At 39.0% G+C, this 14966-nt stretch overlaps 1 protein-coding gene across 3 annotated transcripts in view; it reads right to left on the bottom strand.

Moving 5' to 3' along the window:
- Window positions 1-13408, bottom strand: part of HYCC1 (hyccin PI4KA lipid kinase complex subunit 1) — an 89904-nt gene extending 76496 nt beyond the window's left edge. For all 3 annotated transcript variants that reach the window (XM_061198501.1, XM_061198502.1, XM_061198503.1), the window contains exon 1: window positions 13325-13408. The gene's annotated coding sequence lies outside the window, so the exon portion shown is untranslated. The remainder of the gene's footprint in view (window positions 1-13324) is intronic.
- Between the last annotated feature and the right edge of the window lie 1558 nt (window positions 13409-14966).

Here is a 14966-nt window from a genome sequence, read left to right as displayed (position 1 = left end):
AATTACATGGGTGATTCTGTTTGGCAGCCAAGTTGAGAACTACAGGGTCATAGAAAAACATGGTAGGGTAACACAGCAAAAGTCTTCAATTTACAATGAGACCCAGCTCTGCCACTTGTTAGCAAGTGACTTTGAGAAAATTCTTGGTTTCAGTATTTTTCTCAACAACTGGAATGAAGGAAAAGAAAGGGGATGAAAAAGTGTAACACTGGTATTTACCACAGTAACTACAGGCTGTTAACAAGGGTGCTCCAGACTGTGTGGATGTGACTGAAGCTTAAATGCCAAAAATAGGTTAAAAGTCTTACTGCCCATAAATTGGACGGTTTTGTTGTTTGTTTTGTTTTGCTTTATGGCAAACAATTTTTTTTTTAACTCTAGGACTGAGAGGTTTATTCAGTTTGCTAGTTAATTTAGTTTACCCTATTCTCAGTACTCTGGTAAACTACTTCCAAATGATGATAGAGCAAGTGTTCTTGTTTTGTACACGTCCAAAATTTTCTCTTTCAACTAAGTGTCTCAAAACACTATAAAAGACACACTGCTCTGCCCTGTTGATTATAACACAGGCAAAGTAATGTTGCTGAGATTATGCGCAAGCAATTAGTTCAAATTAACATCACAATAACTATTTTATTCAGTCTTCCTCTTCCATCTCCATACTTTGAAAAAGCAACCAGGTTTAGCGGCAGTTCTTGAACACTTAAACACAAATAACTCATAAACACTTCCTCCATGCCAAACCAAACAAATTCAGTTGAACTAGAGAATTAGCTAGCTGCTTGCCATTGACTGTATTGGTAGGAAAGTGGAAGGAGACAAATAGTTATTGTTTATTTTTTATTTATTTATTTATTTATTTATTTATTTGAGATGTATAGTTATTACTTTCTCCCTTAAGCCATACAAATTTCTCTTTCCCAAGTCTTGCCTGGGGGAAGAGTAAAAAGTTCTAAGGTTTTGACATTAAGTGTAGCAAATTGTTCCTTGGAAATAGGCAAATTAAGGGTATCAGATTTTGCTATAGCCAAGCATACAAGCCAGCTGTATTAGTTCATTAGGGTTGCTGTAACAAAGTACCACAGAATGGGTGGCTTAAACAATAGACATTATTTTCTCACAGTTCCAGAGGTTAGAAGTCTAACAATCAAGGTGTCAGCAGGGTTGATTCCTGCTGAGAGCCATTAAGGAAAGGTTCTGTTCCAGGCCTTTCTCCGTGGTTTGCAGCCATCTTCTCCCTGTGCCTTCACATTATCTTCCATCTGTAAAGTCATATCCAAATTTCCTCTTCTTATAAGGACACCAGTCACACTGGATTAGAAGCTACCCTAATTACCTCATTTTAAGTTAATTTATACCTCTACAAAGACCTTATCTCCAAATATGGTTACATTCTGAGGTACTGGGGATTAGGAATGGGGTGGGGGGACAGACACAGTTCAGTCCATTAACACCATCAAAGCTGCATGCAATTAACTAGGATTGCAGCAATTAACCTCTCTTCTCTTGTACAGAGGTGCTTAAATATCATCCATTTAGTTATGAACTATTAAATGTCTTCTATGTCCTAGATGCTAGATTTACAAAAATGAGTATGACATAGTCGCTGACTTGAGGGATTCACAGTCTATTAGGGGAAACAAGTAAACCTAAAACACAGCAGAAATGAGTGTCCTTTAATCCCTTTTGAAACAAATCAAGGCAAATCAGGGTATAAGCAAATAAAAACAAATGCTATGAGGAAAATGAGGAGGAATGTTGAAGAAAGTCCAATGTAAATATTATCTTGCAATCATTTTGCTATCATTCACCTCTCTTTCCTCTCTCTTTCCCCAAAATGATAGCATATAGAAATACACTTTTTAAAGCACAGCTCTATTTTAATTCCTTTAAAGTTTTTTGCATTCTTAAGTGGCAGTTTTCCCTTCTCTAATGTTGGAGACAAAAGAAGAGAGAAATGTTAGGAGAACCAAATTCCAAGTGACTCATGGGTTGGGTTGATGTCTTAAGGTGAGTCACTGCCCTTTCAAAAATTGGAATGAGATGCTCAACCATTAATGACATCTGCCAACAGAAGTTCAGATGTTCAATCAGAAAATGTGCAGACAAAGGGAGGGTACAATGAAAAAATGCAAGTAAACAATTAATGGTGGTAATGTAATAGAGCCAAAATAATCCAGCCATAATAATAAAAGCAACATAATAATAAAATAGAGCCATAATAACAAAAGCAACAAATCTTAACTACACTACAAAATTCTATTTGATTTGTCTCAATCAGAAACTCAGTGGATCTTATTAACATAGTTGTTTTTCTTGGTTTAAAAAATTATAGTAACCAAAGATGAAATAAATAGTGCCGTATGATCATGGTTTTTTGGGTTTTTTAAAATTTATTTATTTTATTTATTTATTTTTGGCTGCATTGGGTCTTTGTTGCTGCACGTGGGCTTTCTCTAGTTGCCGGAGAGCAGGGGCTACTCTGTTGCGGTGCGCAGGTTTCTCACTGTGGTGGCTTCTCTTGTTGTGGAGCAAGGACTCTAGGCATGCAGGCTTCAGTAGTTGCAGCACGTGGGCTCAGTAGTTGCGGCTCACAGGCTGTAGAGAGTAGGTTCAGTAGCTGTGGCGCACGGGCTTATTTGCTCCGCGGCATGTGGGATCTTCCCGGACCAGGAATCGAACCCATGACCCCTGCATTGGCAGGCGGATTCGTAACCACTGCACCACCAGGGAAGTCCCAGTATGATCATGTTGATTCATACTAACTGGGGTTACAGTCAATTTGTTTTAGCAGAGGCTGAATTATAAAATTATTTTTTAAATAAAGTTTTGTTTTGTTTTGTTGGCTGCGTTGGGTCTTCGTTGCTGCACGCGGGCTTTCTCTAGTTGTGGCAAGCGGGGGTTACTCTTCGTTGCGGTGCTCGGGCTTCTCACTGTAGTGGCTTCTCTTGCTGTGCAGCACAAGCTCTAGGCGCGCAGGCTTCAGTAGTTGTGGCTTACAGGCTCTAAAGCTCAGGCTCAGTTGTGGTGCATGGGCTTAGTTGCTCCATAGCATGTGGGATCTTCCCAGACCAGGGAGCGAACCTGTGTCCCCTGCATTGGCAGGCGGATTCTTAACCACTGTGCCACCAGGGAAATCCTCTAAATAAAGTTTTTAATAATATTAAGTCTTATACTAGTATAGCAAAATGTAACTTAGATGTTGTTTTGCAGCTGAATGTGAAACCAAAATTAGTACAGCAAAAATTTCTATGTTGGTTCCTCTCAAAGTACTTGAAAGTCCTGTAAGAATGTTTAATCCCTAAAGTAGTTTAAGTATTTCTTTTCAATTATGCATTCTTTCCAAAGAAAGGGTTTATAACAGAAAATTAAACATCTGTTTAGACTCTGTCATCAATAACCAATTCCTGACTGATGGAATCCAAATTCAATAAATCACATTATACTACAGTAAACTCTGAAGCTTTATAATCTGGTGTCATGAAAAATATCTGCCCTGATTACCATCTTGTGATAAGCTCAGTATGATTTCCATGAAGATGCTAGACTTTCTGAGGTGCTATCGAAAATTGTATAACATACTTGTAGCTCTCACAGTGAAAAGAACTATTCGTACACTACCTTTTTTTTTTTTCTTTCTCCCTTTGGCTGCGCCACGCAACTTGTGGGATCTTCGTTCCCCGACCAGAGACTGAACCTGCACCCTCGGCAGTGACAGAGTGGAGTCCTAACCTCTGGAATACCAGAGAATTCTCATATCCGGACTTTTCTTGACATCATCTTTCTTGGACTGTACTTCCTTTCCCCTCAACCAATCATCATGGATAAAAAGAACATTTCATCTCTAGATAAAATGTTTAAAATTTAAGTATTATACATATGGTAGAGGAGCTTACTGAAAGGAATCCTTTTATAAAACATTTTAAATAGAAAATACAGTCAACACAAATTACAGCAAACATAACTAAAATTTCTCTTCCACTCCTTTCTATAAGGAGAGGAATCATACCTTATATTCCTTTTACAACCACCCCTTCCCCAAGTGTTTTTTTTTAATTAATTTTATAGGAGTATGGTTGCTTTACAATGTCCCCAAGTGTTTTAACACAGCTCAATAAACAGAAGAAGCATGGCATAATGAAGAGTTCAAAAAAACCATGCCCACTTTCCAGCAAGTTACTTAAACTTTCTCAGTTTCGTCCACTGTGAAAAGTAGGTGATAACATCTGTATTACAGGAATGTTTTAGGGATTAAAAATAATAACCACAGATGCTCAATGATAGTTCAAATTATCACTAACAAAATATTTTCAATTGGACAATTTGCACTTCATTCAGTTGGACAAAATGCTTTTCAGGATCTGTGGGGAGGGGGTGGGGGAGGGATAGAACTGGGAGAGAAGCTTCATTAGCTTCTAATGCCCTCCAGTTACTTTCATCCTTATTTATTCTTCACTGATTAGCTTTCTGATTTAGTAGCCTTATCTACTGCCACTGCCTCCAATTATTTCACCACCAATTTATTCCTTAACCCCCTTTACAGTATATATTTGGTTCTCATCATATACTCTCCATGACCTCAAAAATGACAATTCTATTGGTTCTCTCCATACTCATTCCTTCTCTTTAACCTTGCCACAAGCATCTTCCTTTCTGAAACTCTACTGAGAAGACTTCACTGACTTCAATATTCTGCTTCTATCACCCACGTAACCCATTCTTCTGATTTTCCATACTTCTCTAACAGTCTATTGGATTTGCACATTTCTACCTTTCATACTTAGTTGATGCATCTCCCCCCACCCATTTCTAAAATACTTCCACCTTCCTCTACATTCCTTTATCCAGACCCACTCAAAGTTTCATAATTTCCCAAAACAGTCTCTCCCTCTTCTCAACTACTAAAGTGTGCACTGCTTTGAGGACCATGTGGTGGCTCCGTCCACCACAATAATATCTATGGATTAACAAATCAACAGGAACTTTGACATTTAGATCCAAAGAGCATGTTATGTGCCAGGTCAGACTGGCAGCTTCTTCTGCCCCCCATTAGTGGAGGTGGGGAGTACAGTCTGTGTATGTTGATTAGAACCAATATCCTAATTGAATAAATTAAATGTTACTTACATCTAAAGGGGGAAAAAAAACCAGAGGAGCTCAAAAAGATAGAAACAGAGTTTACAATTGCTTGCCCAACTTAAGCACTTTTAGGGCTTACATTATTCTCCTTAATTTCCAAGCCTGTAAGTTCCTCTACAGAAGAGGAATGTATATCTTCCAATACCTGAAACCTCAAATAATTTTCATTGCACAGTTTAAGAACTCACATATAATGTTTTCATTAGGTCTAGTGCAAATAACTGAATGAATGCTTATGCATTTATATGAGAAAGCAACTAATGTTCATCCGCTAATCAAAAGACTCTTTGTTCCAGAAAGCACACACCAAACAAATATCATTTAACATTTACTACTAAAAGCCTACTCTGATGCAAGCTTCAACAATGACAAATATTTAAACTAGAACGGAAAAGTACTATTTCCAAAGCTCCTTAATGTGTTGCGCTTAACATTCCTTACAAGGTAAAAACAGGATTCAGGAATGCAAGTTGATCTTGAACACCTGACAAATTAAAACATGAATTATATAAAGTGCATTAAATAAATATCATCCCATTCCCATTCCAGTATCTTCTGTCATAACCATACTGGGCTGTATTTGTTAAAACAGCAGAAGATACGATATCAAAACAGAACAAACCAGTAATAATTAAGATAGGGTTACCAAAAACTGAAATTAATTGGGCAAAGATGAAAACACTTAATAAGACACTCAAATAAAATAATTAAGTTTACTTCTCAGTAATAGAGAATAAGGAAAGAGTCCTGATAAGGAAAAAATTAGGGTACTGATTAAAAATCATGAATCATGGCATCAGATAGGAATTGAGTTTAAACTCTCTCTACCACTAACTAGCTGTTGCTCTTGAACAAGTATCTTAATCTCTCTGAGTCTCAGTTTATCTGTAGAATAAGGATAATACTTATCTTGCAAAGCTGTGCACAGATAAATGAAATTAATTATGCAAAGTACTTAAGAAAGTAGCAGATATTAAAATCTCAACAAGTTGTATTTAATCCAAAAAGACCTAGACATTTTTATAGCTAAACTATTTCAGACCATCAAAGAAGAGATTGCCAGAGCTTATAAAAAGATGGAACACTCCTCTCTCTCTCTCTCTCTCTCTCTCTCTCTCTCTCTATTTTACAAAGCTAGCACATTCAGAAACCAAAACCTCAAAAAGGTAATACAAAAAGAACACTAGAGATCTTACAGAGCAACCAAATGTAGCTTTAAAGAGGTATGCTATTATCAAGTTGCCTTTATTCCAAAGAGACAAAATTGGTGAAATCCACTAGGATATCTTCTAATATAATTCATCAACCAATAGGTAAAAGAAGAAAAACCATATAATTATCTCAATATACATTATGAGAGTATGTGATCAAATTTAATATATTTTTCCAATTTAACCTCAACTCCAAAAAAGGGGAATAGAAGACTATTTCCTTAACATACTAAAAAAAATTGTCAAAAAGAATACACAACTGTGAAACCCTAAAGGCATTCATTCAAATGAGAAATGAGCCAAAGATGCTCACTATTCACTACTATAATTTAACAATCTTCTAGACATTCCGATCAGTGTAATTTTTTAAAAAAGAAAGGGTTAAATATTGGCAAGAAAACAAAATTATCATCATTTACAAAGGCTATAACTGCCTTATTACAAAATCCAATAAAAACTATTAGAATTAAGAATTTTGTAAAATAAACAGTTAGAAAACAGTATACACAAGTCACCAACTTTTCTATGTTCCACCAGGAAGATGCAATCCTCTTTAAAACACAATGAAAAAATATTCCACTCACAATAGCAACAGGTTTTAAAATACCAAAAATCAACTTTAAAAATAGGCAGAACCACATGAAGAAAACTACAAAACACTGAGTCATAAAAGATGACTTGAAGGAATGACGAAAATATTGTAAAGATATCACAGCTATCTCTAAAACATTAGTTTAGAAATTCCAATTGGGTTCTTTCAGGGTCTTAATAAACTGAATTAGAGGCAATCTGAAAAAAATATATGAGAAACACTGAAAATGTTTTGAAAAAGATAATAGGAATTCACACAACCTTATAGTAAGATACATTAAAAAGTTATAATAATTAGAACTGTTTGGAGTTACTGGAGCAAAAAATATAGCCCAATGAAGCAGAATAGAAAACCTAGAAAAAAAATCATGAATTGGTATATAAAAAGGAAAGCATTTAAAACCTCTGGGGAAAGATAATTATTCAGTAAATAGTATTAAAATAATTGACTTGCCACTCTACCTCAAAATACATTCCAAATAGATTAAAGATGTAAATGTTTTTTAAAACTCTGAAAGTAATATAAGGAAATAGAGGTAATTACTTACATAATTTGGGAATGCAAGAAGGCTTTCCTAAGCAGGCAGATACCATAAAAGAAAAATTTGATAGATTTAACTACACTAAATGTTAAAAATCTGTTTAAAAAGAAAAAATTCACACCAAAAACAAAATTAGGATGCAAATGACAAACTGGAGAAATTATCTGCATTGTAATTTGACCAATGTCTAATAGTTTTATATACAAAGAGCTCTCATAACTCAGTTTTTAAAAGTCTCCATATCATATCTTTATATCATAATAAACAAAGTACAGTAATAGATAATTCACAAAAAATACAAATAACCAATAACTAATAACCAATGAAACAAAAAAATTTATAGAAGATATAACTCTTCATATCAAAATGGCAGATTTTTAATATGGAGAGGTTGCTGACATTCTCAAGCACAATTAACAAAAATGAATATTAAATAAAACTTTCTGGAAGGCAGTCTATTAATATCTATCAAAAATAATTAAAATATGATACCTTTTGATTTCAGAATTTGTCTTAAGTAAATAAAGATATGGGCAATGATTAATCCATCAAGAAGCTAACTGCTACATGATTCATTCAAAATTATTGGAAAGAGCTTAAATTTTTAACAATTGAAATGCTGGTTAAATAAATAATGGTAAACCCATATGCTGGAATGTGAGCCACACATTTAAAATGATGTTATGTTGTAAAAAAATAATGTTTTATTGACTCGGGTAAGTATTCATTCAATTATGTAAAAGTAAGCTAGAAACAGAACAGCATGAACAACAACAGAAAAAGGGTAGTTACAATACGGGGGGTTTTTTGTTAAAAAAAAAAAAAGAGTAAATCCCATTTAAAAAGACGTGTAAGGATATTCACCAAAGTATTAATAATGATTATCAATGGGTGAAGGTATTATGTTATTTATCATTTATGCTTTCCTGAATTTTCCAAATTTCCTACAATTATTACGTATTACATTAGTAATTAAGAAAATACAGAATGTTTACAATATTGCTTTGACTATAGTAACAACAGTATCCAAAATCATGTTAACATTGATAGTCCCACTCTTTTAGGCTGCACCAAAACTAGGGATGCCTACCCTCTCTAGGTCTGATCATACTTTTATACTTTAATCACAATGAAAGAAATTTTCAGAACTCTAGGAAACAATCAGACAAAATTTTTCACCCCACCTTTATTTATGCTCAAGTGCAATGTCAAATAATATTTAGATATTAACCATTTGCTTTCAGCCCCCTGCCAAAGGTAAGAAACAAGAGTGAAGAACAAACCCTGGACCTCAGAACCAGTGGGGCTCAGCTTTCACCTACATCCAAAACCTGATCCAGAAATTTAAAAAAAAAGAAAAAGAAAAAGTGGAATGGGGGAGTGGGGTAGGATGGGGGGGTAGAATTACCTTTCTCAGGATACAAAGTGTGGGCCTTTTTTTTTTTTTTAATATTTATTTATTTGGTTGCACCGGGTCTTAGTTGTGGCAGGTGGGCTCCTTAGCTGAGGCTCACCAGCTCCTTAGTTGCAGCACGTGGGCTCCTTAGTTGTGGCATGAGAACTCTGAGTTGTGGCATGCATGTGGGATCCAGTTCTCTGACCAGGGATCAAACCCGGGCCCCCTGCATTGCGAGTGTGGAGTCTTATCCACTGTGCCACCAGAGAAGTCCCAAAGTGTGTGCCTTTGACAACTTCTAATCACAACTCTTCTCTGTCTCATTTGGGACACAGAAGAAGGATTTTCTTCTCCAATGTATTTAAAAGGCATATATCCAAAGGGCAAACAAGCAGGATTTCTTCTGAACAAAAATACTTTAAACAGGAGATTTGTAAATGTTAAATGTTCTCTTTCCACAGTGCAGATATGCAGCCTAACTCTGAGAGGGCCAAAAAGATTCTAGCAGTACTTGGCTCTTAACAATAAGCAATAGTCAAACAGTTAATTCCATCTGCTCCCCTCCAAAAAAATGACAAAGCATTACATGGTGGTGCCAGGGGTCTCAGGCTGCATTTAAGGGGTTTTTCTGAGGGGCATTCATTTTCATAATATTAAGATGCTAATTGTTTTTGAGTATTTCAGAGAACTAATCTTGATATTACATGATGACAACTTTGATGCTGATAACAACAACAACAAAAAATACTATCTTTAATATCATATTCTTTGTTAGAGATGTTGCTTCCAGAATTGTCTTCCTTTCTTACCAGTCAAAGCTCTAAATTCCATCTACTTCTATCTCCTCAGGGACTTAGTTCCAATAGATAACTTTCCTAATCTCTTACTTCTCACTTTCCTTATGCATATAAAAAAATCAAGCACAATATCTCTTCAACCCATATCCCTCTGCAGCAGTTTCAACTATGCCTATAGAATTACCTAGGGAGCTTTAAAATATCTATGCAACTAATCTATAGTAACAAAAAGTAGATCAGTGGTTTCAGGGGATGAGAGAGAGAGATTACAAAGGGGCACTAGGAAACTTTTGGAGGTGATTTTGATTGTGGTGATGGTTTAATGAGTATAAACACATGTTAAACATTGAACTGCACACTTTAACTATGTATAGTTTATTATTTGCCAATTATACTTCAATAAAGCTATTGAAATAAATACTGATGTCTGGGTCCTGTCCCACTCCCCAAATTGGTACAAGAGTTCCCCCTTGAAATCGGGATTCTTAAAAGCTCCCCCAAAAGATTGTAAATGTGTAGGTAAGATTGAGAACCACTGCTCTATAGCTGTCATTCTCTCCCTTCCTCAGTTTTCTTAAAATGCCTCAGGCAAGCATGTCTACTTTATCATCATCCATTCTTTCTCAATCTTTTGAAGACTAGTTTCTGAACCACCACCCAGCTAAATCTGTACTTGTCAAAGTCACCTATGGACTCCTGACAAATTCACTGGTCCCTGAAGTCTCTCCTTATTTGACACCTCTTTAAAGAATTCGAAATTGTTGACCCATTCCCCCTCTATTTGAACATTTCTCCTCCCTTGGCATCCCTCTTGAAGTTCTTCCTACCTTTCTAACTACTACTCTTCTCTCTTTCACACTATTCTTCCACCTATCTGCTTTTTATTTGTCTGTTCTCTGACTGCTGCTTTCATTATGCTAAAGACTACCAATCTGAGTCATTCCAACATACCCAAGTCAACGCAGCTTCTTCAATTCAACCTCCACTCTTCCCTCTATTCCTGATTTCCCTTACAAGTTTCACATCCTAGATCCAAACATCTATCTACAGCTTCACCTGAACATTCCACAGCTTCCTCAAATCCAAAAATATCCAAAATAGAATGTATCATCTTCCCTCCATCTATGTGTTCCTCATTTCCAATCAATGGAACCAAATCAAATCCTCAGTCTTGATTCCTCCTCCTTTCTTTCCCGAGGTGACAGCATCTATCAGATTCTACCTCACTCTACCAGAGTGAGGATCCAAAACACAGATCCATTAAGCAGTTTCTTACCCATCACTTTCAACGCAACCCCCTTAGCCAAGGATACAAGGCCCTGGTCTGGCCCTCTACCACCCTCACTGTTCTCATCTTCCACCATTTCCCCATCTCACCCCTGCATTCAAGTCACGTCAACGTTACTGACTTCGGACTTGTCACTGACAATGACTTCTCTAAACTACCAGGGTTTCTCATGCCTCCTTGCTTTCTCACTGACTATATTTATATTCTCTTCTTGGCAAGTTATTCACTTACGTCCTGCACTTGACAAAATTATGTCATACTTTAAAACTCTACTGTGTGCCCCCGACTTTATATACATCCAAGCTGAGTTAGCCATCTCCTACTCTGCTCCCTTACTATACTAGGCATATCTCTACTCACACTTATCAGAGGGTATTATAATTGTTACTTTACTTATCTGTCTTGCATATTACACAGTAAATTCCTTGATGACAAGAGTTATGACATTCATTTCTGTATCCCTAGCACCTATTCAGCCTGGGATAGTGCAAATTTTACGTTTGACATAATTTCCATTATTTACAAAATGTAAACTTGATACCCCCCAAAATGGTCTTGATACTAACATTTTTTAAAGATTTCTTAATATTCATTATAAAATAAACATCAGGCAACAGGATCCTGAGTAAAATAGTTGACTACGAGATATATTTAAACTCTGACTGTCAAAACAACACCACTCTAAAAATGCAACCAAGAGCAGATTTCATAAAATACGAATACAACAAAGAAAGGAAGCATAGCAGGGATAACACACTGACCTAGCCAATGCCTCATCTGGGTATCCATATCCTGTTAATGCTGATAACTAAGAGGGTTTATAATCCCTCTGTGGTTATAAGTACAGTAAATCAAAAAAGGATAAATACACCAAATCCAGAGTTTATTTCCTAAAACAGGTGATGATTTTCTCCCTTGCCACTTTGTTGAAATGAATTATTAGAATAACTGACTTTGAAGCTACTATTGGCCAACCAATCATATCCTACAGATTTTTTTTTTCTTTCTTTCTTGCCTGCACTTCAAAAATATGGTGCTTTGTACTTAAAATGTATTAACCTAAAGAAAAAAATGCTTAGAAATTGGGGGCCGGGGGCGGGGCGGTGACCTATGGATGTTAGGAGAATGTCCTTATGGAAAACAAGCCTCCCAGGACTATCACATTGACTCAAGGTTAGACCAATATTTATGACTTTATGCAGATAAGATTTTAAAAGCTGAAAATTTCAAACTGTAAAATGATACACGAACCAAAGAGGTGTCATACCTGCCCCCAAAACTACCGGGTGACCCAAAGGACAATTTGCCAAAGGATACCCTGGCCCTCCTGCCGGTAGTACGGTCTCTGAGATAAGTAGAAGCTGCCAGCGGAATAAACTCCCCCTACCTGAAGAGCCGAGTGGCTGCCAGGCGTGTGATAGTGTATTTATCAGAGAACCGATTCTGCAGAGTACGAAAACACCAGGGCAAAATTAAAAATTATCAGGACTGTCTAAACTCTGAGGGTACAACGCACACATGTGCACACCGAAGGGCGGATACCCAGTTTTGCCAAAGCGTGCAAACTTCGGCGGGTCTTTCAATGCAACAATTTTCAGACAAAACCCTGACAATTCTCGAGTATGTTAGAATCATCCTAAGGAGAGGACTAACTCTTAGTAAGAAGAGGGCAAGGGCTGCAGAAGAGATCTCCGGTGTAAATAACCAAGGAAGGAATCGTGGCTGCTTTGTGCATCTGTCCGACCTGGGGGTGGGGGAGGGGGGAACCGAGGCGAATGCAGCTTTCAAAGACGAGGGGGACGACAGTGACCGTTTTGGCCATTAGACTGAACGGATAGCGGCAGCCTCGCTGAAGTGGCAAGCAGGAGTAGGAGGGGTGGGAGGGGTAGGAGAGGTCAGGCCGGAGCATCAGCCGCGGCGGGGGTGGCGGGGTCCCACTCCAGGCCAACCCCGCCGAGGGGCGGCGGGTCGGGCCGAGGCGGCTGCACCCCGGTCACGCCCGGAGGTCGGAGGGCTCCTGGCCGGGGAAGGAGAAAGACCCGAGTCCGCGCGCACAAAGCTGCCACCGCCGCCCAAGCAGCAGGCGGGCTGCGCCCAACTTCTGGGCGAGAAGCCGCCGGCCGCAGCCCACCATCCGGTCCCGCTCCCCAGACCTCCGGACGCCCCAGGCGCCCAGCACCGTCTCACCGCCAGCCGCGGCGCCTCGCGCGGGAGCCGTTACCTCCAACGAAGCCGCCGCCCCGGGGACAAAGTCCCGGTGCCCTCCCCGCCGCCGCCTCGCCCCGGCTCCTCCCTGACAAAAAAGTTATCGGTCGCCGGCCGCCCTGGGGGCCCGGCGCGGTTCGCTCGGCCGGACTCACCAGAACGGCTCTCCAGGCTCCACCTTCAGAACCTCGACTTGTCTGGCTCGCAGCGACAGCGACGGCGGCTGCTCTGCTTTCTCCCGAGTAAGCAGCACCACCTGCCCCCCTTCTTCCTAGCAGAACGGGTCCCCGCGAGCCATCTTCCCCCTCCGCTCACGGACTGACAACCCAGTCCCGAGAGCCGCCACTGCCGCCAGCTACCCTGACGGGCAAGACCAGGGACCCGTCCCCAGGCAGCCAACCGCCACCGCCCCACGCCAGCTCGGCCTATCGCCGCTCGCCAGGGCGGGACCAGAGCAACTTCTTCACCAATGAGAATCTTCCTCTGCTAGGCTTGGGGCGGAGCCATGAGGTGGGAGGGAGGGCGACTTGGTGGGCGTGGTCTGAGCAATAGGCGTGGTCGGGGCACCCAAGGGGAGATGATTGATTGTTAAGATTGCGGCAACAACTAGGCGATAGTGATCAGAGAAGGTCTCTTGGACTCAGCCATTAGGATTTACAGCCCTCCCAGAAGAAAATAAGCCTTTCGAAATGCTGCTAACCGTAATCACAGAAGAGAAACTAATTGATATCTTAATTTCTTGGTCAGGAGGATTTACTTCCCAGTAATTTGAGTCACCCGAATTTCTCAAAATTTTATCAAATCCTCGGAGGGGAGAAAAAAATGTACGTTTTGCGAAATGGTAATAAAAACTCTTCTCACCTTATATCATTGCTTTTGGCCTTAGTCTGGAAAAAGTCAAACAATTCCACAATATCCGTTCCATGAGCTGTTTTGTTTTGTTTTGTTTTTCTTCATCTTCCCTCCCTACTCTTCTCCCAAACACACACTAAATATTTTATGTAACGACTGGAACCTGAGCACATCTGAACTATTTCCTACGTATAGTTCCTCTGTTTCGACCTTGTCGATTCCTCCTACCACGTCCCTCGCAAGTCCAATCAGAATTGATTAGAAGAAAAATGAACCTTCAACCTGGAAGACAGGAAGCCACTTTAGTTTTATAAGAAAGGGGAAGGACTTCTCCTAAAGCACCAAAATCTTTTCAAACATGGCACACACATAAATAACAAGCAAAAAGTAAGAAAATATATTACTTGATATTGAAAGGGCATCAAGCAAACAACTTCAGCTAATCATTAGGGTAGATCTATAGAACAATCAGGATCCCCCATCCAAGAGTATAGACAGATTTATAAGTAAATAATTACAAAATATGGTGATAAGGGCAACAGAGCTAGGTTCAATGAGCCAGAGGAACACAGAAGAAGAAATTACTGTGTTTAGGAGAGTCAGGGAACTTCACAAGGAAGGTGACATTTGAGTTGGATCTTAAAAGGTAGATAGGAGTTTGCCAGAGAAGGAAGTCAAAGAGCATTTCAGGAAGCGGGAACAGCAAGTTCAAAGGCGTGAAGTGTGAAAGGGCACTGATTGGCTGCGGAACACTGAGAAAGTGGGTGGGGCTGAAAGGTATGTAGCAGCCAAAAATTAAGCTAGAGCAAAACACTGAGATGAGATTATAAAGGCCATATAAACTACACTAAGGTATGTAGATGAGCACTGTCCAACAGCGCTTTCTTCAAGGATGAAAATGTTCTATATTTGCGTTGTCCAATATGATAGCCACTAGCCACCAGT

This window comes from Eubalaena glacialis, chromosome 8, assembly GCF_028564815.1.
Source record: "Eubalaena glacialis isolate mEubGla1 chromosome 8, mEubGla1.1.hap2.+ XY, whole genome shotgun sequence".
Classification (NCBI taxonomy): Eukaryota; Metazoa; Chordata; class Mammalia; order Artiodactyla; family Balaenidae; genus Eubalaena; species Eubalaena glacialis.
This window is presented reverse-complemented; position numbering and strand designations above follow the sequence as displayed.